Source organism: Lethenteron reissneri, chromosome 61 (assembly GCF_015708825.2).
Source record: "Lethenteron reissneri isolate LAM-NWPU_2019-01 chromosome 61, ASM1570882v1, whole genome shotgun sequence".
In the NCBI taxonomy this organism is placed as follows: domain Eukaryota; kingdom Metazoa; phylum Chordata; class Hyperoartia; order Petromyzontiformes; family Petromyzontidae; genus Lethenteron; species Lethenteron reissneri.
The window spans coordinates 752,988-775,233 of record NC_083839.1 but is presented as its reverse complement, the minus strand read 5'-3'; the positions used below and the strand labels follow the sequence as shown (position 1 = coordinate 775,233).

At 47.7% G+C, this 22,246-nt stretch overlaps 1 protein-coding gene across 2 annotated transcripts in view; it reads left to right on the top strand.

The window, feature by feature from the left end:
• Window positions 1–12,081, top strand: part of LOC133358309 (integrin alpha-6-like) — a 93,600-nt gene extending 81,519 nt beyond the window's left edge. For both annotated transcript variants that reach the window (XM_061576565.1, XM_061576564.1), the window contains exon 26: window positions 4,118–12,081. The gene's annotated coding sequence lies outside the window, so the exon portion shown is untranslated. The remainder of the gene's footprint in view (window positions 1–4,117) is intronic.
• Window positions 12,082–22,246: the final 10,165 nt, after the last annotated feature.

The following is a 22,246-nucleotide window of genomic DNA, read 5'->3' as shown; positions in this document are numbered from 1 at the left end:
TCGCCCGTCGGCCCGCGCGTGAGCGAGCGAGCGAACGAGCGATTGAGAGAGCGAGCGATTGAGAGAGCGAGCGATTGAGAGAGCGAGCGAGTGAGAGAGATAGTGAGCGAGTGAGCGAGAAGGAGAAAGGAGGTGGCGACTCGATTGCATTGCGCGGGGGAGATGCACGCGTCATTCGGAGCGCTCGTGGATGCGTGAGAGGGGAGAGGCAGGAGAGTGCGTGGAGGGGAGTAGAATGAGACGAGAAGGGAGAGACAGGAGAGAGTATGGAGGGGAGTAGAGTGAAATGAGAGGGGAGAGGCAGGAGAGAGCGTGGAGGGGAGTAGAGTGAGATGAGAGGGTAGAGGCATGAGAGTACGTGGAGGGGAGTAGAGTGAGATGAGAGGGAAGAGGCAGGAGAGTGCGTGGAGGGGAGTAGAGTGAGTGGAGAGGCAGGAGAGTGCGTGGAGGGGAGTAGAATGAGATGAGAAGGGAGAGGCAGGAAAGTGCGTGGAGGGGAATAGATTGAGATGAGAGGGGAGAGGTAGGAGAGTGCGTGGAGGGGAGTAGAGTGAGATGAGAGGGGAGAGGCAGGAGAGTGCGTGGAGGGGAGTAGAGTGAGATGAGAGGGTAGAGGCAGGAGAGTGCGTGGAGGGGAGTAGAGTGAGATGAGAAGGGAGAGGTAGGAGAGTGCGTGGAGGGGGTAGAGTGAGAGATGGAAGAGGTAGGAGAGTGCGTGGAGAGGGTAGAGTGAGATGAGAGGGGAGAAGCAGGAGAGTGCGTGGAGGGGAGTAGAGTGAGATGAGAGGGGAGAGGCAGGAGAGAGCGTGGAGGGGAGTAGAGTGAGATGAGAGGGGAGAGGCAGGAGAGTGCGTGGAGGGGAGTAGAGTGAGATGAGAGGGTAGAGGCAGGAGAGTACGTGGAGGGGAGTAGAGTCAGATGAGAGGGGAGAGGCAGGAGAGTGCGTGGAGGGGAGTAGAGTGAGTGGAGAGGTAGGAGAGTGCGTGGAGGGGAGTAAGTGAGATGAGAGGGAAGAGGCAGGAGAGTGCGTGGAGGGGAGTAGAGTGAGTGGAGAGGTAGGAGAGTGCGTGGAGGGGAGTAGAATGAGATGAGAGGGAAGAGGCAGGAGAGAGCGTGGAGGGGAGTAGAGTGAGATGAGAGGGAAGAGGTAGGAGAGTGTGTGGAGGGGAGTAGAGTGAGATGAGAGTGGAGAGGCAGGAGAGTGCGTGGAGGGGAGTAGAGTGAGATGAGATGGCAGCGGCAGGAGAGTGCGTGGTGGGGGTAGAGTGATATGAGAGGCGACTAGGCATCGGTGGAGGGATTGGAGGATTAGGTTACGTGGTCTCGTTTACGAAATCGACCTCCAACTCGGTTGCGAGTGGATGTCTCACGAGACCACACGTCGCCTCACACCGCACGCAAGAGGTCAATACTGTTGATCGCACCGCACCCATCCACCGTATCCCATCCATCACAGTCATCCCTGCCATCTCAGGTCAACTCTTACAGCCTCGCCGCCACGGAGATCCAAATTTAAGACGTCCGTTTCCTGCGCAGCCAGTGGTACATCATCATCATCGTCATTGCCACCAGCATCTGGCTTTTGGTCTTCCCTTTCCCGATGGTGGTCGACCTTTGGGTGTCACCTCCAATGCCCGTTTCGATCAGCCCTGGGGGCATCCACACACACTCGCGGTAGCGCAGAGCCCTGAGGGCATCCAGTCACACTCGTGGTAGCGCAAAGCCCTGGGGGCATTCTGCGCACACTCGCGGCTGCGGGGTCCAAAGGCACGAACCGCTAGATGAGCTCACGTGGAGCCAACTGCGGTCGCTCCAGGAGCCAACAGTGCACCGCGGATATGCTGCAGAGTAACGGTCCTAAAGGAAATACATTTTACACTTTTTTTTATTTTACCAGGGTATAAGGCCCGCTGAGCTGTATAGATATTTTTCAGAATATATGCTGAACTTCTTTCACACCGTACGTAGCCAACACAAGGACAACAAACTAAACACAAAAAGCAGTTCTAAAGAAAGAAGTTTTCGTTGTAGATGATTTAAAAGCACATAGCTACCAGTGGCTTCCTAATATCGGGAGAGTGTTCCAGACGGCCGCAGAAGCGCATCCAAAAGCGCGCGACGTGGTGGCCGTCTTGGTTCGAAATGATAGCTCAATGAAGTGGCTTATCACGTGGAAATTTATAGCAGCCAAACAATCTAAAACGCGTGATGTCGATTACAAATGTAGAGGGAAAAACGGGAGGATCCGGAGAAAAATCCACGCGACCACAGGGAGGGAGAGAGAGAGACACGCAAACTCAAAAATATACAACAAGCATCAGGGGTCAATGGTCAGGATCGAACCCACGACCTCCTGTATACCAGGCGAGGGAGTTAACATCTCTCCAACGCGGCACCCCCTAATCGGTCGATTGCCCCCTTGAGTTGATCTCGTGGTCTAGGAGGGGGGTGGCGGTGATTCTGCAGGTCGCTCGCCCGTGTCCTCACCGCCACTTAGCAGACCGCACGCTCAAATTATTTTATTGTTATTCGGAAGCCACTTGATCGATGCACTTTTAAATCTCGATTGAAGGCTCATTTCTTTAGAACAGCTTTTTGTGTTTAGTTTGTTGTCCTTCCCCCCGCACCTCCAGAGGGGGGGGGGGTGGGGTGGCACGTGCCCCCCCAATGATCCGATCGAAATCCCTAATTTTGATCGGATCATTGGGGTTTATTAGTAATAAATCGGCATTTTGCGACCCCCACTTTCACTGTGTAGTATATTATTACGTGCCAGAGACTCTATGAGATGATAGGACAATAGTCTGAGTCCATAATTGCCAATAAGTAATGGCAAAAGCAGTTATAAGCGACTCACATAATTGTGCGCAGTTGTGTATACAGCACACGACTTCCCTGAAGGCAAACACCTTCAGCGAGCGCGATGCCGATCACACACGATTCGAATTAGACCCTTGATCGATGGCTGCGACATCGCCACACACGCGTCGAATGAAAAGCAAGGGACAAGTCCTTATTTACTAACAACTCCTTACTTACTAACAACTCCTTACTAACAATTATCATTTTTCATTGCCCCCCCGACCTGAAAATCCTGGCTCCGCCATTGCCTCCGATTAGCACGGTTGACTACGTACGGTGCAAAAGAAGTTCAGCATACATATTTTTAAATCTCTTCGTCCCGGTTGTCAAATGATTTCCCGCGCAAATGAGCCAGTGGATGGAAATTCCACATTCCCATGGCAGGGGCCAGTCTGCCTGTATATTTGGAGTTTTCACGTTCTCCCCGATGTTGCAGTGATTTTTTTTTCCGGGTCCTCCGGTGTTTCCCCACCACATTTAAAATCATATGTCGAGCGGATTTAGCTGCTCTATATTTCCACACGATAAGCCACTTCGATGAGCCGTAAATTGTGGCCATTTCACTTCTGAAAAAGAGCTATGCAGCTCAGCGAGGCCTTACCTGGTAAAATAAAATAAAATGTTTATCGTTTAATTCACAAGACAACTGCTGCTGACTTCCCCACAAAGTGGTACCTGTTTTGTCGACTCCGGAGGAAGGGATGATGGGCCGCTCGCTGTGCCACGGTCACGCTAATCTCGCTCATACCGCTCCAGGCGGAAACCGAATGTTTTCTTCCCGGTTAACCAAAGGAGCTTCCAGCACGTGGCACGAAACGTCGGACATCGTGCCGGACAACAGGCGGCAGAGCCGAGCTTAATGAAGCTGGGGTGTTGTTGTGGTGGTGGTGGTGCTGTCTTCGAGAGCGAGCTAATACTGTGCGGCGGTGACGCACTGTTATTGTTGTTGATAATTGTTTTTTTACCCTTTTATCTGGCAACAAAACTGACACCTTTTATACGAGGAGTCATGTTTGCATAGACCACAATACCTGCAGCCATAATGCAAACAAAAAACACAACTCTGATAATGTATGCACTGTCCTTGGTGTCAGTTTTGTTGCCAGATAAAAGGGTCAAAAACCAATTATCATATTTTTTACTGCCAAATGAGGTACCAATGGTGTTATTGTTGTTGTTAAGACAATGGCGATGTCACGTCTCACCTTGCCCGTACCGCCCCCCCCCCCCCGCTTGCCCCCCACCCCGATCGCAGTGCGGCTTCTTCAAGCGCCCGTCCCCCTACGCGCACGTCCCCAAGTACCAGGCGGTGCGCATCCGCAAGGAGGAGCGCCAGCGAGGAGTCTCCCGGCCCGACAGGCCGGCGCCGCGGCGGGGCCCGCGGGCGCGCCACTGGGTCACCACGTGGAGCGACCGCTACGCCAGCTGCTAGCGCCGGCGCCGCCCTGCCCCGCCTCGCTCGGCCACCCTTCCCAGTCCGTCATCCTCAGCACCCGGCGCCACCCCTGCCCCCCCGTCCTCCCCACTCTCTGCGTCGTCTTTTTTTTTCCCCCCCATCAACGTCGCCCCGAAGATCTGTGAGACGGCTTCTGATTGGACCATGTGATTATTATTTTTTCTTCTTCCCTGAAGAAGCTGGGTCCTGGCCAGCGGTTAGACGCCTTGACCTTCTAACTGAGTTGTTTCTCCGCGCTGCTTCTCTTCAAATCGTCTCCCGAGAACCATCTTAAACCCGTCCCATGAAGTTTCCTTCGCAGGTTTCCTCCCCCAACGTTCCGTCGACCTGTCGACCTCTTCGCACTCCTCGCGGGAAGCCTCTCATCCCAAGAATTTCTCCCCCCCGGGAACGCTGTTTCCGACTCCTCACCTCGAAGCCTCCAAGTGATCTTCTTCCAAGCCAAGCCACTTGTAGCCTCGACGAAATCCTCAAGCCCTCACGGAGCTGCCGGTTTGGATCAACGCCGATCGACTCCGTTGTGTCCAGCGTTAATCCCCGATGACCGACGGAAGAGGCTTTTGATTTAACCCACGTTCGACCGTCATGAGCCGAGTCAGTCCTTCGCCGGGATTTGAACCCGTGCCCATCCGGTTGCCGAGTCAGGACCCTCCGACTACCAAATTTAAACCCGCGGGGTAAATTCCATGCCGGCTGACGTCACCCGCGGCGCACTGATTGTGGTGCTTGCCGCGCAGTTTCCTTCGTCCGAGTAAAACCCCCGCTATGTGACCCGCATTTACCTCCAGTGGCCATGGTTGGTGATGTATGGTGTAAAAGAAGTTCAACACGCACACACGCGTACGCACGTTTAATTTACCACAGTGAGTGGCAGACTAATACCCGCTGGTGACTCATGGGTTACCAACTCTCCCAGATTGTCCGGTGGAGTCTCTTACCAGATTATCAGTAATTATCTGTATTGATCTCCTCCCCCCCACCCCCCACCCCCCCGATGACGATTGAAATCAATGCGGGATATTTTAAGAATAACACTGGTCAACACGCTTTTTCTGGCATAAGGTATTACAACGGTTTTAATGTAATTTTGGGGTGATGATTCCAAATCTGGCATCAGTTTTTGTCTATCACATCAAGTTTTTGAGATATCAAATATTGCATTTTCAATAAAAACTGCAGAAGAAAAATATTAAATAAATGTGGATATCTACATAAAATGATATTATAAACACACTATCCTAAAAATACAGCACCATATTTTAACACTAAAGCAGTCACTGACTCGCAACAACTTGCAATCATAAGTGACAGAGTTCATTTCGGGTCAAATCAATGAAAATGGGGTATGCCGATTGCATAAAATGAGATGTGATATAGCAAATCTGAGATCAAATTTGGAATCAGCACCCTGAAATTAGTGTAATAAGAGATTTTTTTAAAAAGAAAATAAATTAATTGTAGAAAAATGAGACCTCCAGCGATGGCTTCGGTCAGAGTTGGCAACCCAATTGCTTTTGCAAATGAGACTCCTGTCCCGGTCTCTGGTTCAACAGGATACACTTTAACAGCAACAAACTAAGCGTACAAACGAGGAACAAATGTGGTAACGGACAACGTCTCGTTTAAGAAACATCAGATGTAAACACGCGACAATGCCTTCGTCCGTGGCTGCGAAACGTTGAACTATCGCAACCCAAACGTTAGTCTGGACTCACGTTTGATCGACCCGCCTTCAGAAACCCTCAAACCCACCACAGCCCCAGTATATTTAAAAATACAAATATACAAATGACCTATTTGCGTAATTGTCACATCGCGTGTGTATCTGCCACTCGGGGCTGCGGTGGCTTGAGGGGCCATCACCGCAAGCTTGCGACTCACCGCGCGTTCCTTTCCCGCACACGGCGAGACGAGAGGAAGTCCAACGTCTCCCCGACCGTTGGATCCATCGACGTTTCATCTCGCGACGCCTGCTCTGCACGCGTGAAACGTTCACGCAGATCGGCGGGTAGGGCACCGGTCCCCGTCCCGTTGTTGTGTGGGAGCGGGTTAACACGCGACCACTGCAGCAGAGTCAGAATATTTATTTATAGCTGGAGGAGGAATCCGATGAGCTATGAAGCTCTTCTTCACAGATGTCCAGTCGGGGCACGGGGGTCAGAAAGTCACACGAAAAATATACAAAATAAAACTAAATTATTTTTATTTTAACTGATATAGCCCACTGAGCTATGAGCTTATTTTTCAGAAGCGATCTGTCCATCACGAATGATAGCTCAAACAAGAAGTGACTTTTACACCATTGGAACCTCCTTTGCCAGTAGCAAAATATGATCTTTGGTGTTTTACCCTTTTATCTGGCAACACAACTGACACCTTTTTTTGACAAGGAGTCATGTTTGCATTGACCACAACACCTGCGGTCGGAATGCAAACAAAAAACACAACTCTGATAATGCATGCACTGTGCTTGAAATTGATTGGTCCACACCCGAGACAGCTTTTCTTAGAGCCTAGTCTCACATGGTGTTGGACCAGAAGTGGCTTCTCGTGTGGAAAGAATCGATTCCTGATTTGAATCGTGACCACGGTTTTTTGCGGCAACGCATCGAATCGTTACAGCGGGGGGGAGGGGGGGTGACGTAAAACACGCCGGTTTACGTCGGGGATGCGTTCCTAAAAGGTCCCGACGACGGATATCGAAACGGCGTCAATCAAAGCGACGTCAATCAAGGCGATTTACAGGGTAAGTAGGTGGTGGCGACGGCTGAGAGGCGACGGATAACGAGAGGGGACGGGACGATGATGCTGTCCGTGACGCTAATCAGGTAGCGGTTTTAACAATGAAGTGACGACCTATTTGAGAAACGACGTTATGTGGGATTATCGATCCTCGGTCACTAATTTGCGACAAGCTGTGGCCTGTAATCCGATTGCGGTTGTCCGTGCCTCAGTTGACTTGATATTTTTCCGCCGATTTCATTAATTTTAGAAGTCTAATTGCTCCGAGGTGAGCCATTTAAAGATGTCAAATGGCCATATACATATATATACACGTGCTGGCTAACCCCTGACCCTGTTTGCCCAGCTGTTGCGTCTTATCAGGACGTGCCAACGCCACTATCGATGGGCCAATCGATCTACGACGCAAAACGCCAACATGTAAACTTTGCCCGAAGCGTCGTAATGGCACGGGCTTCACCTGTTCAACCCTCCTCGCCACATTTTTCGTGACTCGAGGGCACGAGGTCATCGCCCCAATTGTGTGTTGTCAAACCCTCCTCCACCCAACCAGCGCCAGTGAATAAAAAGCGTCACCTAAATGAAATGTGCCAAATTTACATGACCCGTGGTTTTGTTTGTTGTTGTTGTTGCCGAGTAATCTCACAACAATGAAATCGTTACGGCGTATTCGATGGACATTGCTTCCATCATCGACAGGTTTGTTAACACGAGCTCGGATCTCGAGACACGTGTTCACACGACCTGACAGCAAAATTACGAATACTATTGGCCGTGAAATAGCTACGTAGAAAATTCACCATCTCAGGTGGCAAACCCTTTTAATTTTTTTTATTTTCCTGGCTAATGAAGAGTGAATTATCTGACACAAACCCCATTCATTTCAGACGGTTATCGCTTCATTAACCCGTTATTGGCAACATCAAGGCATTGAAAACCAATAAGCTGACACGGTCTCGGCCGCTACGGACGACTCGTGGACTCTGTGGTACGTCCGACGCATTTGGACAATTCATGCCCAAAGTCGAGAAGGCACCGGTCGCAAAAAAATAAAAGTGTGTTTATTGAAGGCCCCATTAATTTTCGATTTAAAGCTTTCGTGACTGCAGGGATTCATCTTCTTGGTTCTTTCGGTAAAGTCACGTAGACGGGAAGTAATAAAATAATAAAAATAAAACAATATTATAATAATATTATAATAATAAAAATAAAACAATAAAATAATATATTACTTTATTATGTTTTATTTTTATTATTTTATTACTTCCCTTCTACGTGACTACCGAAAGAACCAAGAAGATGGGCCCCATTAATGTTGCGCTTGAGGTGGACGGCTCACGCATGTACGTGTGTCGAACTTCTTTCGCACCGTACGTAGCCAACCGTGCCAGTCGGAGGCGCGGGGGAAGGACAACAAACTAAACAAACTACGCTGCAGAGACACGTGGCCACGTGGGTGGGACTCAGCAGTGGTCTCCCGTCCGCCACGTGTTTGCGTGAAGTATCGGGGGGGGTGGTGGGGGGTAACACTGTTCCACGTTTGTCGCTGCGTCTGTGTGCGGTAGGGTGGATGAGGATCCACTATGGGAACCCTTCTATCTGGCAACAAAACTGACACCTTTTTTTGTGGCCAGATAGAAGGGTAAAAAACCAATTATCATATTTTTACTGGCAAATGAGGTTCCCATAGTGTAGATGCTTGCCCCGAGCTCTCATACTCTGATGGTGCATTGTCTTTGAGTTGTGCGCCTTTTGGCGTCATCTGGTCCAACCCATGTGAGACTAGGCTCTAAGGAAAGCTGTCTCGGGTGTGGACCAATCAACTTCAAGGACAGTGCACATTATCAGAGTTATGTCTTTTGGATGAGGATCCATTTGTGTGTTAAGAGACACGGTGTTTGATGCTCGACCCGTGTGTTCTAAGGTGCCTGCGAAATGCGTGTAATTTAACGTTCTTTTAGAGTCGCAGATACTGCGTAACATCACAATAGAAATATGTCATAGGTGGGTTTTTCTCTCACGGGGAAAAACACAGGTGGACCATTTGAAATCCTGTAGAAGCCGTGGCGATGTCCATTTTCGGGTGACCGTATTCTCTAGAATATTAGACGCACTTTATCACCCCGCCCTTCTGCCCTCTTTAAAAAATGTAACAAAATTTAGGGTGGGGGAGAATGGGGGGGTGCGTCTTGTAATCCGCTAGTTGTGTTTGGTTATCCGTCTGACTTTCTGGAGTGTGTCTTATAATCCGGAGAAAACGGAAAGTCTATTTTCTAAACATATCCACACGATCGATGTTAAACGTTTCTCCAAACCCAATTATGGATTTAACAATGTTGAGATTGGTTTGTTTTTTTATATGTAAAGAATGACATCGATGGGACCCTTACTTTATTTGCCCGAGAGGGTGAAGCCTATTACTTTTTTTCATCATAAAAGATTTACATTTATTTCTTAAAAAAAAAATGCATTCGCATTCATGAGATTTTAATTCAGTAACAAAAAAACGGTTATCCATTAAAACATTTTTTTTTACTTTTCTAAGGAAGAGGCTACGGTGTGGAATGTAATTGTTTTTATTTGTTAGTTTCGGCCTAACCAGCGAATTGTCGCGGGTTGCTCGTCCTAGTTTTATTTCTACCGGGGCGACGGCGACGACGATTTAGGATGTTGTAGAGAGATATATTTAAAGCTGTCGTCTCCGGCAGAGTCGTCATCAAACTCACCTGCCCCCTTGTCGCAGACCCTCCGAGCCCACATTTGAACGCGTTCGCAAATCGACAACTCGGATGCCTCGTGCGTCGCTCAAATTCGCGCGCGTGGTTGCTGGTGTCACGGCAGAGACGCCGGCTGCTTGCAAAATTCCATGCAATGTTCGAATTAGCACGTGCATTTTAGATTCGTCATTTACAAAAACCGATGTCAGTCGCCGATGAAGCCCATTGGACAAACCGTAAGGCAGCCGCCGCTACCAACAATTGCCCCAAGTTCTGCAGTCCTCTATATATTCAGATGAAGTTCAATTTCAACCACCGTTTGTTGAACGACGGAGATCGCAGCAGTCGGTGTGTGTATTTAAATTACATTTCCCCCCCAGTCGTCTGTAATTTCAAAATACTTCGTCCATCTCTGTTAGCAATGTGGACAGTCGGATTTGAGTCTGTGGGCATTGTGTGTTGTGCAATACTACAGAAGACATCGTCACTGACCACAAAGTAATACTTTTTTTTATTAAAATATGAAATGGTTACGATTTAAAGCAACAAAAATAATAACGAAACATGATACTGTATATGTAATTGTGAGAAATGTGTGGGTTTCTTTTTTGCTAAAGCATTGTATATAGCGTGCAGGGTTATTAATGTTGTTTTAGCTTGGTCTTATGCCACATCGGAATCCGCAAGGATAAATCCACCTTGAGTGGTTGCTGTATCTGGTGTGTTTAATACTCCGAAAGAATAGACGCTCGGAGCAATGTGCTGCAATTATTCCGGGTTGTGCCATTTTTTTATGATACTATATAATATAATGATACCGTGTATGCTGTTATCACGCTATGCCACCATGGCAGGCTCGGCTAAAGTGGACAGGGACACCCAGAGGTCGAGGGGGCATTAGGGGACATATTCTTAGGTTTTTTCGGTAAAGTCACGTAGGTAAAAAATTGTAATTAATAAAAGTACAGCTATTGTGCTGTGACGGTTCCACCTGAAGACGGAAGCTTGTATTGCCTCCGAAACGTCGTGATTTTTATTTAATTTTTTATTTTACTTTTATTAATTTTAATTTTTTACCTACGTGACTTTACCGAAAAAACCTAAGACTATGAATCCTTGCAGTCACGAAAGCTTCAAATCTAGAAGGAATAGGGGACAGTCTATTTCCCGCGTCTCACACAAAACGAAGACCTTTCAATGGACCAGCTTTATTGTCGCTAAGGATAATAGGGCCTCCACGTGGCATTCTATTAACTAAATGAAACTTTTTTTTTCATTAAAAACTCAATTATTTTTATTTTACCAGGTAAGGCCCCGCTGCGCCATATAGTTCTTTTTCAGAAGCGAACTGGCTATCACAAATTATAGCTCAAAGAAGTGGCTTATCACTTGGAAATTTATAGCAGCCAAATACTCTAAACGCGTGATGTTGACTCTAAATGTGGAGGGCAAAATCGGAGGTCCCGGAGAAAAATCCACGCGACCACGGGAAGAGAGAGAGAGCCGTTCAAACTCAAGGAAATATATATACAGCAGGCGTCAGGGTCGGAATCAAACCCAGGGCCTGCTGTATACCAGGCGAGGTAGCTAACATCTCGTCCCCGTGACGCACACGGTGGCGAGATTCTGCCGGTCGTGTGCCTCCAGAAACCTCTGGGCGACCCTGTCAGTGGGTGAATGGAAAATGTATCAGGCCTCGAAAGCAAACCGATGGTAACAATCCTGACGGTTGTTGTCATCGTGTTCTGTCCACCAGACGAACTCATGATCAGTGCTTAGATTCAGCCGGAACATTCTGGAATCGCTAACGCGGGGGGAATGATTTTGTGGCATACCGCAGCCATCTCGCCTAATTTTGTCCTCATAGGATTATAGGAAAAGAGGGCACGATAGCATAGGGTTATTGTGGGCTGTGGATAGGCGTGCCTTGTACTACTACTACGAGTGGTTGTTGCGTCTTACGCCGGTCATCCTTACTTTCGAGGCAACCTCGCAGCGCCTTTGGAGGATGCCGAGCAAGGCGTTAGGGCCCCGCTCGAGTTTAAGTGTGGCCTGTTGGGAGTGCGTCGTAGGGCGGCATCGGTAAATGTGGGGCGTGAGCTTTAAACGCTCTCCGGCGCTCGCGGATTTATACGGCAGCACCACCCGCGTTTGTTGCGACTTGGGCGGCCACTACTCCCCCATCGCCCCCCCCCCCCAAAGGCCGAGTCTGAACCATGCACTGAATCATAGACCATAATGCATTGCATTTTATTGTTTTCATATTCATTGGGATGTGTGATGGGGAATGATTTGTAATAAATTAATTTTTGTTTAGTTAATTATGGTTTGCGTTTGATTTTCAGATTACTGTGGTGGTGATGGTGGTTTGTGTTGGCCAGACAACCTGAACAGTACCCTCCTGAGAAGGAGTTTTGAGACTCGGAAGGGTGGCAGCACCAGTGGTAACACTCGTGCCTCGCAGCAGGCAGAGCCTGGGTTTGATTCCCAACTCGGGTGCCCACTGAGCTATGAAGATATTTTTCAGAAGCGACCGGGCTATTAGAAACTACAGCTCAAGGAAGTGGCTTATCACGTGGACATATCTAGCATTCAAATAACTCTAAAACTCGTGATGTTGATTCTAAATGTGGAGGGGAGTTTATATTCTCTCTCCCCCTGCTCTGTGTGGGTTTTCTCTGGGTTCTACAGATTCATCCTCCAATAGCTAAACATACTTGATTGGGATTTCACATTGCAACATCACACTTTATGAAAACGTGGCAGGACCTGACTGAAAAGGCGACTTGAGACTCGGTGATGGTTTCCTGGATAATCTAGAGCTCTTGGTAGATCTATTCACAGCTGATTTTTCCAAAATAATCTGGTTATGATGCCTGTCCCCCAGCCAGGACCAAGCTTATTCCAACTCCTATCACTACCCCAACCCCTATAACAACCCCTATAACTACCCCTATCACTACCCCTATCACTACCCCTATCACTACCCCTATCACTACCCCAACCCCTATCACTACCCCTATCACTACCCCTATCACTACCCCTATCACTACCCCAACCCCTATCACTACCCCAACCCCTATAACAACCCCTATCACTACCCCTATCACTACCCCTATCACTACCCCAACCCCTATAACAACCCCTATCACTACCCCTATCACTACCCCTATCACTACCCCAACCCCTATCACTACCCCAACCCCTATCACTAGCCCTATAACAACCCCTATCACTACCCCTATCACTACCCCTATCACTACCCCTATCACTACCCCTATCACTACCCCAACCCCTATCACTACCCCTATCACTACCCCTATCACTACCCCTATCACTACCCCAACCCCTATCACTACCCCAACCCCTATAACAACCCCTATCACTACCCCTATCACTACCCCTATCACTACCCCTATCACTACCCCAACCCCTATAACAACCCCTATCACTACCCCTATCACTACCCTTATCACTACCCCTATCACTACCCCTATCACTACCCCTATCACTACCCTTATCACTACCATAACCCCTATCACTACCCCTATCACTACCCCTATCACTACCCCAACCCCTATAACAACCCCTATCACTACCCCTATCACTACCCCTATCACTACCCCAACCCCTATCACTACCCTTATCACTACCATAACCCCTATCAAAACCCCTATCACTACCCCTATCACAACCCCTATCACTACCCCAACCCCTATCACTACCCCAACCCCTATCACTACCCCAACCCATATCACTACCTCAACCCCTATCACTACCCCAACCCCTATCACTACCCCAACCCCTATCACTACCCCAACCCTATCACTACCCCAACCCCTATCACTACCCCAACCCCTATCACTACCCCTATCACTACCCCAACCCCTATCACTACCCCAACCCCTATCACTACCCCTATCACTACCCCAACCCCTACCCCAACCCCTATCACTACCCCAACTCCTATCACTACCCCTATCACTACCCCAACCCCTACCACTACCCCAACCCCTACCCCAACCCCTACCACTACCCCAACCCCTACCACTACCCCAACCCCTACCACTACCCCAACCCCTATCACTACCCCAACCCCTATCACTACCCCAACCCCTATCCCTACCTCAACCCCTATCACTACCCCAACCCCTATCACTACCCCAACCCCTACCACTACCCCAACCCCTATCACTACCCCAACCCCTATCACTACCCCAACCCCTATCACTACCCCAACCCCTATCACTACCCCAACCCCTATCACTACCCCCAACCCCTACCACTACCCCAACCCCTATCACTACCCCAACCCCTATCACTACCCCAACCCCTATCACTACCCCAACCCCTATCACTACCCCAACCCCTACCACTACCCCAACCCCTATCACTACCCCAACCCCTATCCCTACCTCAACCCCTATCACTACCCCAACCCCTATCACTACCTCAACCCCTATCACTACCTCAACCCCTATCACTACCCCAACCCCTATCACTACCCCAACCCCTACCACTACCCCAACCCCTATCACTACCCCAACCCCTATCACTACCCCAACCCCTATCACTACCCCAACCCCTATCACTACCCCAACCCCTATCACTACCCCAACCCCTATCACTACCCCAACCCCTATCACTACCATTACCCCTATCACTACCCCAACCCCTATCACTACCCCAACCCCTATCACTACCCCAACCCCTATCACTACCCCCAACCCCTATCACTACCATTACCCCTATCACTACCCCAACTCTGATCACTACCCCAACCCCTAACACTACCCCAACCCCTATCACTACCCCAACCCCTATCACTACCCCTATCACTACCCCAACCCCTATCACTACCCCTATCACTACCCCTATCACTACCCCTATCACTACCCCAACCCCTATCACTACCCACCCTATCACTACCCCAACCCCTATCACTACCCCAACCCCTATCACTACCCCAACTCTGAGCACTGCCCATACTGCTACTCCCTGCTCCCGCTCCCTGCTACGACCAGGCTTACTCCTTCCCCTGTCACTACTCCGAGCACTACCTCTCCTGTTACCACAACCCCTATCACTTCCCTTACTGCTACGCCAACCCTTACCGCTACCCCAACCCCTCCTTAACCTTTCCCGCCTAGTCTCCTATCGCCATTGGGGGCCGTCCATAAATGACGTCACGCGATTTTGGAGGATTTTTGACCCCCCCCCCCCCTCGTCACACGGTGTCACGGAAAGCAGACCCCCCCCCCCTCAAATATGACGTCACAAAGCTCTGCCCTCCCCAAAAAAAAAACATGCTGCAAACCGCTTTAAACTATTGTCATTATAGTGCGTATTTAATGTGGCGCTGCACTCTAATGTTGTAGGAGAAACTATTTATTAAAAAGTCTATTTAATTAAGTAGAACGTGTTGTCTATATTTATTTAAAGTTGCGCATTTTGATGTGACGTCACATTTCTCAACCCCCCCCCCCCCCTCGTCACACATCGTCACAAATGTCTGACCCCCCCCCCCCTAGGTGCGTGACGTCATTTATGGACGGCCCCTAACGACACCACCACTTTTTTAAAATAAGAATCCCACTCTCAACCACCATCATCATTCGTATAAATTGTATAATTGCTGTAAATTGCCCAGGGAATTAGGAGCTATATAAGTCCAAACAAGATACCATTTGCGGTTTTAAAGTCAAATGCAACGGCCGAGAGCAATGGCGCAGAGGGGCCGTCCATAAATGACGTCACGCACTGGGGGGGGGGGGGGGGTCAGACATTTGTGACGATGTGTGACGAGGGGGGGGGGGTGAGAAATGTTACGTCACATCAAAATGCGCAACTTTAAATACATATAGACAACACGTTCTACTTAATCAAATAGACTTTTTAATAAATGTTTTTTCCTACAACATCAGAGTGCAGCACCACATTAAATACGCACTACAATGACAATAGTTTAAAGCAATTTGAAGCATGTTTTATTGGAATGTTTGGCCCAAGTTCTGAACGAGTTCGTAAGAGGAAACGAGAATACTTGGAATCAACCCCACACCTCCAGTTTAAAACTCAACTATTTTTTTTGTTACCAGGTAAGGCCACTGAGTTAGGGCAGCTCTTTCTTCGAAGCGACCTGGCCATAAATAGTAGCGCACCGAAGTGGATTATCAAGCGGAAATGTATAGCAGCCAAATACTCGAAACGCGCATTGTTTATAATTATGGGGGCGAAAATTGGAGGACCCGCAGAACAATGTACGCGAACACGGGGAGAGAGAGAACATGCAAACTCCAAATATAAAGTTTAACACGTAGGCTTTAACACGTAGGCTTTCCCAATATACAGCAGGCGTTCACAGGGTTGGGTTCGAACCCACGACCTGAATTCCAGGCGAGGTTGTTATCATCTGGCCACAGTGGTGGTGAGAGTTTGAGGCCGGAACCACCTGTTGTTTGGTGCTGCTGCGTTGACAATCACAAATAACAAAACAAAGACAAAGATCCCCCGTATGGCCTCAATAGACTGTTGGGGCACGTGCTGTTAGCAACCACCTATGAAGGCCAGCACGGCACGCGATGGGGTGGGTGGCCAACAAACCACGGCCGGCCGCCTTTGTCTCCCCAGTAGTGATGTCTACGCACCACACCAGGTACCAATTTGAGGCTGAGTCTACCGAGGGCAGGCCGGTTAAGATAATCGTCACTGGTGTTGGCCGTGAGCGGGAATCGAACTCGGGCCGCCGGTGTTGTAGAGTAGCGCGCTGACCGCTACACCACCGCTCCACATCACAAATAACACAAACTCAACATACATACAGCAGCATTCGTCAAATCACACCGCGTTGTGTCCTGAGTGTTCGCGTTATTGCACGTATTCATTTGAAGGCAGTTATATTCGTGCGCAATTTGTTCAGGAGCTGGAAAGGCAATCTTCGAGGTTTTTGAAGGCAGCGTTATTGACGAACGTGAGCTGTGTGTTTTTTTTTACTTTAATCTCAGCACATAAACTGGGCTTTAGTAACAGCCATTAGTGATTCTCCGGCCCCTCCGATCACCAAATTGGACCGTGGGATTTATCACAGCGCTGTTTTATTGTCTTTCGACTCATTGCAACGCAGCGTACGTTTCCAAAAAAAATTACATTTAGGAGTGGGGTCCCTTTAAAATTCGAGTCATCACCAGCTCCAAGGCTTCGGCAGCCCCCCCCACCCTTCCCTGAGGCCACACGTGGCGTTGTTGGCCGCTCGCCCTGCGGCGTGGAGCAACATCCAGTCGATCGCGATACGAGCCAGGGGCGAGACGCGGGATCTCGTGCCGTCATCGATTATATAAGGGCGATGGGATGAGGTGGGGGGTGTAGGGGTGGCGTGGGTTATTTTAATCTCCCTGGCTCTGCTTGCATGTCTTTACTCTTCCCTGGGATTGCACTTTCAGTTGTGACCCCTCGGGGTGGTTGGGGAGATGTGCAGGAGATCATCGATTCATTATCCGGCAGCTTCGGAGGTGGGGGGGGGGGCGGATTTTCCAAAACCGCCGGATATAACTCCACCAATCATTTAAAATAGCTTATTTTTTGCACATTCTTGGATGACATTATCTTTTTAGGTGTTGTTCATACGGTCTGTTTTTTGAATTTTTTTACTTTGTGAAATTGGCATAAAAAAACCTACAAGTAGACGTCAAAAAATATCCTATTATAAAAAGTTACTGCATTTACTGTACCGTACTGACCACTCCAGTCTCGAAGATTCTGCATGGTGCGATGTACGCACGTGCAGTATTTTCATTGCTTAAGTTGTACGTAGTGTATAATGTACTCAATGTATGTCTACCACTGCATTCAAGCGTAGCTACTTTATTTTGTCGCGCACACGGTGCCCATCACCGGACTGGTTACAGCCTTTAAAGTGGGTTTTCCGGATCGGCCTGGGACCACAGGATAATCGATTACACTGGTCAACCAAATTTTTTTTTTCTGGCCTGGACTTTTGCAGCTGTTTTAGACTAATTTCAGGGTGCTGATTCATAATCTGATCTCAGATTTGCTCTATCACATCTCATTTTATGCTATCGGCATACCCCATTTTCATTGATTTTACCCGAAATTAACTCTGTCACTTATGATTGCAAGTTGTTGCGAGTCAGTGACTGCTTTAGTGTTAAAATATGGTGCTGTATTTTTAGGATAGTGTGTTTATAATATCATGTTATGTAGATATCCACATTTATTTAATATTTTTCTTCTACAGTTTTTATTGAAAATGCAATATTTGATATATCAAAAACCTGATGTGATAGACAAAAACTGATGCCAGATTTGGAATCAGCACCCCAAAATTACATTAAACCCGTTGGAATACCTTATGCCAGAAAAAGTGTGTTGACCAGTGTTATCGGCTGTGTATATATAAGACAAGCTTTACTACCCGGCTTCGCCCGAGACTTGGATTCTTGTCTTGGATTAATACACGGCCTACGCGGAGGGTGGGGGGGGGGGGATGCGTGACGTCAGCAGGCACACTGCGTGACGCTGCCGCATGCGGGTGACATCACAAATGTGACGTCACCGCTCACTTGCCGTGCAAAATATATCCATTATTGCGCCCCCCCCCAAAAAATACAAAAGTCCATTTTTATACTGTTTGCATTGTGTACAGTCTGAAAGCTACCCACATGCCAAAATTTCAAGTTTGTTGCATATCGGGAAGTATGCTAAACATTTCAAACAGACACACATATTCACAAATTTCCCTTTCATATATATAGAAGATGTAAAAACACATCCTCTTTGGATTGGATAAAAGATGTTGAATTGGCAATGCCAGCCAGAGTGCCGCCTGCTTAGGGATTGATTGGGAGACACCTGCTTGGGAATATCCAGTGCTGGTAGTGTTGGGCCAGGCTGCGGGCCAACCAGGAGATGGAGGTTTCACTACAGCAATGGATTCTTGAATCTATCTGTGCGGGAGTGAGCCTGGGTTAGTTGTTGGATGGGTGACTATTGTGCATGTCAGGGTGTCATAGGCTACTACGAGGTTATTTTGCCATGTTGGCAGCAAATAGCAAGTACAGAAAATTCAACTATTGTCCTGTTCTGCGATGCACTCACGTAAATTACCCCCCCACCAGAGGTCGCAAATGGGTTTTGATTCCTTACCCGTACCCGTACCCGGCCGCACCAGGGTCGCAAATGGGTACCCGTACCTGGCCGGGTACGGGTAGCCGGGTATCGGGTAGGGCACGGGTATCGGGTACCCGGTTGCGACCTCTGCCCCCCACCCCCCAACTCCGTGAATGTGTGGTGGGGTGTTCACCGGGTTTGCAATGTAGCAGGACCCTCCTGGAAACGAGTCTTGGGACTCAGCCAGGATTTAGATTACATCATTATTTCATCACGTGTTCAGTGTTCACTCGCTATTATTCTCCGTTAACTGTCAATTTATTTTTAAAAAATTAAATTTTCTTGCTGTGGATTTCACACCTGATGATGATTGCTTGTGTTGCAGTCGAAACGTCGTGAGAATTTGTATTGTTTTATATTTTTATTATTTCCCTTCTCCATGACTTTACCGAAAGAACCAAGAATATGAATCCCTGCAGTCACGAAAGCTTTAAATCAAAATTTGTCAATTTACTGTTGGACGAAGGCATCCACACGCCTGGTCGGCCATGGTGGATTGTTTGACCATACTTCACCACGCCGCTTTGTGCCAGTGGGTGTAAATTTGACACTGAACCCTGGCCAAACCCTCGGTCATTCTCAGGGCAACCCGACTGAGTCACCGGCGGTCACCAATTCGGCGACATGTTATCTCAAGGTTGTTTTTTTTTATCGGCCACCAAACATTTCCACGATTTAAACGTCGGGCTTCTGGGAAGCCACGTGGGCTGTTCCCACCGGTACCCGAAAGACCCGGAGTTTCCACTTGAATGTCCAGTATATTTTTCATGTTAATTATAAAAAACGCGAAATGTAACTACAAATTTATGCGAAACTGTTATCACGACAATGGTCACATCGTGAAATTCTGCCTAAGGGGGCGGCCATAAATGACGTCACGCACCTAGGGGGGGCGGGTCAGACATTTGTGACGATGTGTGACGAGGGTGGGGGGGGTTGACGAAGGGGGGGGGGAGGGGGTCAAAAATCGTCCAAAATCGCGTGACGTCATTTATGGACGGCCCCTAATAGTATCGTATCGTGTTAATGCTATCGAGGCAACGACTTGCCAGCGCCTCATTGAGTGATGGTCCTGACACTGAACCACGTCAGCAATTGTTTCTTGCTGTGGTTGTTCCCACCTGATGACGGACGCTTGTGTTGCGCCCGAAACGTCGTGATTAAATTTATTTTATACCTACGTGACTTTACCGACAGAACCAAAGAGTATGATGGTACTGTGCCATCTGCTGGTCACATTGGGAACGTCCTCCAATTGAAAAGGCTAATTAACCTAATGGCGAGACCCCGGGGTCCCATAAGCCCCCGGATCTCACATAAACATTTTATTATAATGTCAACAAAAACTTTGCTCTTTTTCACCAATGGTTTTGAAGGATGGTGGCAAGCGTTGTCTTGTTAAACTACGCCTTTAAAACTGAAAACTACTTACCTGCATTCTAGATTTGAAGTTTTCGTGACTGCAAAGATCCATACTCTTGGTTCTTTCGGTAAAGTCACGTAGGTAAAGAAAATGGTAAATAAAAATAAAATAAAAAAATAAAATAAAAAATAAGTAAAATTAAATAAATTATTGTTATCTTATATTTGTATTTATTTATATTTATTATTTTCTTTACCTACGTGACTTTACCGAAAGAACCAAGAGTATACTTACCTGCAGTACATCTATTTAAAAACAGTAACGAAAAAATAATTGACACCCGTCTAATCGACACCCCTCTGTCAATCATCGTGTTTCTCAGTGTGGATTTGTGAACACACTTTGTAAACAGTACACAAAATAGTACGCGTTTTCAAGGCGCTGTTCATATTGTAACAAGCGGTTTATACCGATGTTACTCTACAGAGTAGTGGGTCGCCGCTCCTCTTATCCGCATTGCTACGAGCGGTATGTGGGGACTATGGTATGGGGCCGTCCATAAATGACGTCACGCACCTAGGAGGGGGGGGGGGGTCAGACATTTGTGACGATGTGTGACGAGGGGGTGGAGGTGTTTGAGAAATGTGACGTTACATCAAAATGCGCAACTTTAAATAAATATAGACAACACGTTCTACTTAAATATACTTTTTAATAAATGTTTTCTCCTACAACATCAGAGTGCAGCGCCACATTAAATACGCACTACAATGACAATAGTTTAAAGCGATTTGAAGCATTTTTGGGGGGGGGGGGCAGAGCTTTGTGACGTCATATTTGAGGGGGGGTCTGACTTTTTGTGACGCAGTGTGACGAGGGGGGGGGGGGGGTCAAAAATCGTAAAAAATCGCGTTACGTCATTTATGGACGGCCCCACAGACAAAGACAAAGAACCCCCGTGTAGCCCTAACAGACTGTTGGGGCGAGTGCTGTCAACGATTAAGCCACCTGTGAATGTCGGAACGGCACGTGACGGGGTGGGGGGCCAGCACCACGCCCGGCCGCCTTTGTCTCCCCAAGTGACGATACTGACACATCGCACCGGGTACTCGTTTGAGGCTGAGTCCACCTAGGGGTGGAGGCCCGGGGGGGGGGCGCTTCGAGATAATTTGTTTGTTGTAGTACGGAGTTAGACTGATGGCTTTAATCTAAGTTGTCTTGTGGTTGTTGTTTGACTTGCATCCCACTGGGATTTTTGCACAGAGCGTTGGTGTACGGTGCTTTTTCAACAATATTTTGCTGTCTTTTCTTGGATTTTCTGCTTGCGCTTAGTCACATATTCACTTTAAGATGTTTTCTTGTTCATGTTTTTGTTTTTTTTTGTTTGTTGCGGTTGCACCCAATTCAAAAGCCGAATGGCTCACAGGGCTATACCAAATAAATTAAACTGAAAAACTTAAATACAGGTAGTCCCCGAGTGACGATGGTCCGACTTACGATATTTCGATCTTACGATCTTGGTGACTACAGTACAATATGATACGTTACGTTCAATGCATGTATGATACGTAGCTTTAGCGATTTCATTTTAGGGTTACCACGATACGATACGTTCAATGCATTTTAAAAGTTTTCAAAGCAGATATGATTGTTTCCTGAAAAAAACTTTCCATTAAATTGCAGTTCATATAGGTAGCCTAAGAATTTACCTTGGTTTTTTTTTACTCTACATTTTACTGTGCAATACAGTATTGTAATTAATAAACACATACAGTACATAGTTTATACAGTACGGTACTGTACATTGCTCTGTTTTGCTAAATTATCACCATTCTTTAAGACTCCTGGGTAGGCTAGGCCATCTTCGACTTACGCTATTTTCGACTTAGGATATTTTCGACTTACGACATTTCCGACTTA